This window comes from Galendromus occidentalis, unplaced genomic scaffold, assembly GCF_000255335.2.
Source record: "Galendromus occidentalis unplaced genomic scaffold, Mocc_1.1 scf7180000076603, whole genome shotgun sequence".
In the NCBI taxonomy this organism is placed as follows: Eukaryota; Metazoa; Arthropoda; class Arachnida; order Mesostigmata; family Phytoseiidae; genus Galendromus; species Galendromus occidentalis.
Window position 1 is genome coordinate 1 of NW_003804592.1, and position 2,727 is coordinate 2,727.

The window sequence follows — 2,727 nt, forward strand, 5'->3', positions numbered from 1 at the left end:
ACTAGGGCTGGGAATTCATCACGGCATTTTTTTCGGGAATTCACGGCGAATTCACGGCATTTTCTGCCGAAATTCACGGTGCCGTGAATTCGTGTCCCGTTGCATGGAGCCTATCCGAAATTTCAGCATCTCAATCGATATTTCATTGAAACAGCAATCGAAAAAAAGAAAACAGTATCGAGAGTGGTCCAAAACATTTTTTTCTGACTTAACTTATCTATCCCATCACAATACTTTGGGCATTACAGCATTTTGGTAGAGCATATTGTACAAAGAAAGGTTGCTCTCTTTTATCGACCGACGGTCGTCGCGGAGAACGTCGGAATATTGACTAAAAGACCGTTCTGCAGCGACACTGTTGACGGGCACACTCAGGCAAATGAGTGCGATTTTTGCAAGCTCCGGAAATTTAAAAGAGACTCCGTTCCAAAAATCGACAGGGTGCGACCGTGTTACCAATTCATCGACTGTCGACAAGAATACTTTCAATTCCGCACAGCCTATATCGTTATCTTCAAACCATGGGATGTGAGAAGTTATGAATTCGTATGGAATCGACATTGCCTTGATTTTGAATGGGTAAAAGGCGCGACACGCGCGGAAGAAATCCGCCGATGGTTGACGAAATCTCGACGTGGCGTCCGTCGTGATGTAACTGCGCAGCTTCGCGGACGATTTCCGCAGGGCATCTTTCGCATCAGCACTGGAGTCCTCGTTGTCGTTTGATATGTCGAGCCATTGTATGAGCAAGTCCAGATCGTCGATGAGAAGATGCGATCGCATGTCGAGACCCTCATACGAGGTCAGTTTTGCCATCAAGTGCGTGGCGTATTTGGTCAATTCGGTGAGTTGAGACCGAACAACCGGGGAACCGCAAGACGCGAGAACATTCGAAATGTACGGACTCGCATTGCCCTCGATCTCGCGACTCAAGAACTCTTGATACTCTTCGAGGTGATCAGCGTGGTAAGTAGCAGATCGGAACCAGCTGTTCCATCGCGTCACAACTGGTACGGGAGGGAGCATTGGGTTCATATTCTTAGCTTGCAGGAATTGTCGGAAGCGGGCCTTCCGGGCTGGACAGCTAGTGAAGACCTTTTTTATGCCCGCAACTAATTCGTTCACTTTCGGATAGGACGAGACCCATACCTCGCCTACAAGATTCAACAGGTGTGCTGTACAGGTCACGTGAACGGCATTCAGTCAGATGGACCTTAGAGAAGAGTTTCAGGCTTTGACGTGTACGATGCGTTGTCCGTCACAAAAGCACTAATTCTCAGAGAGCTGATTTCATACTTGCTTGACCACTTGCAGTACTGCTTCACTCACTGTTTGAAATTTGTCCTCTCCAATACTGACACACTCGAGCAGAAAGCTCTGCAGGTGTCGCTCGTCATCCTTGCAGCTCGGAATCGCGAGAACGTTCAAGACGTAGCGATCTTCCGCATCGGAAGTTTCATCACAAACTATCGCAATTGACTCCCGGTCCTTCAATAGAAGCTTCAAGTTCTGAACGTGCAAGTCGAATGCTCTCGGTAGATAAGTTCGTCTGAGACCGCTAGACGACGGAACTGTCCCGACTCTTCTCAGGTTGAGCTCTAGGAACTTCTTCAGATTGCCATTGTCCAGTGCGTGCAAGGGGATGTTCGCCCCTGCAAACGCTTCCACGAGCTCCAGTAGAACCGCTTGTCTTTCCTCATTCCGCTCGGAAATGTTGTCGAACGATTCACGTAGATTGACTTGCAATTTGTTCCTCTCCGCTGCGGCCGTCTTGAGATTATTCGACTTCCTTTTGTGAGCTTCGCTTGCGAGATGTCTCAAACAGCTATGTTTCCTAAGGAAGTCCACAGGAACATCGCAAACGCTGCAATACAGGAGGTCACCGGACGCATGGAAGGTCCCTGGCTCGAATTCTTTGGCCCGTTTGGCGGCATTTACTTTAGTTGACATCTTCAAAGATTTCGGAGGACTCATCTTGCTCCGATGGTTCCGGCTGTTCACGCGCTCACTGTCGTAAACAAAGTGCGGTCTTCTCGAAGACAGCGTGCACGTTCTGGTGACGTGCACAGAAATTACATGCCGCAAGCGCCTAAACTAAAGGGGATACTCACAGAGGCCGATTCAGAGCATGAATCATCTGAGGGGAAGAAAAAACAAAAATTCACGGCTCCGCGGAAAAAAATCCGGAAATTTCACGGCATCGCGGGGAAAAACGGAAAATTCACGGCTTTTGGCGCGACCGTGAATCCCGTGATGGATTCCCAGCCCTAGTCATGACTGTCTAATTGTGAGTCCGAACGTATTCTCTCATATGCTTGTAGGACGGAAAATCTCTTTCCTGGCATGTGAATCTTGATCCGAGATTCAGATTCCTCCATCTTCAAAAGTTGGATGCATCTCATTCCCATGAGACAACGAAATTCGAAGATTGGTCCATCTCAAACTACCTGTGACATCTGAGGCTGATACTTGACATCGGTAGCATAGGTAAATAATCTGTTAGCTTCTTAGGGAGGAATTCTCAGAGATTCGATTACTCGATTGGAGAGATTCAGCTGGCTATGTTTCTCAGCCATTTATTCTGTCAGTAATATCGCTAGAATAATACACAGGACTTCGATCACGTGAACGGGGGCTGTTGAAATCTGTCTTCCCAGTGTTCGTTGTCTTTACGCTTAGCTAGACTCCTACGCAGTCTTGTTTCCCTTTCTCTCACTTCAGTGTACG

The 2,727-nt window shown here is 47.8% G+C and overlaps 1 pseudogene; it reads right to left on the reverse strand.

The window, feature by feature from the left end:
- Positions 1-225: 225 nt before the first annotated feature.
- Positions 226-1,974, reverse strand: LOC114827999 (uncharacterized; annotated as a pseudogene).
- Between the last annotated feature and the right edge of the window lie 753 nt (positions 1,975-2,727).